Consider the following 259-nt stretch of genomic DNA (forward strand, 5'->3'; position numbering starts at 1 on the left):
TTTCTCTCTTTTTCCCACTTGTTGGCTAACAAGACGCAAGTAAAATCCGCGTGTAGCTTAACCAACGAGACTACGTTGGGAGACTGCCCTAGCAGTTCCTCTATCTTTTTCTCTTTCTCCCTCTTTTCCTCCCCCACGAATGCCGCCGTCGCACTTCTTACGTACTATACCAGCATACGTGCGCATACACACTGAGGACTGGATAAAAGAGAGTGAGACGCGACAGTCCCAGCGGGTCCTGTTCCCCCTCCCCCCCTCC

This window comes from Ceratosolen solmsi, unplaced genomic scaffold (genome assembly GCF_000503995.2).
Source record: "Ceratosolen solmsi marchali unplaced genomic scaffold, CerSol_1.0 scaffold57, whole genome shotgun sequence".
Taxonomy (NCBI): Eukaryota; Metazoa; Arthropoda; class Insecta; order Hymenoptera; family Agaonidae; genus Ceratosolen; species Ceratosolen solmsi.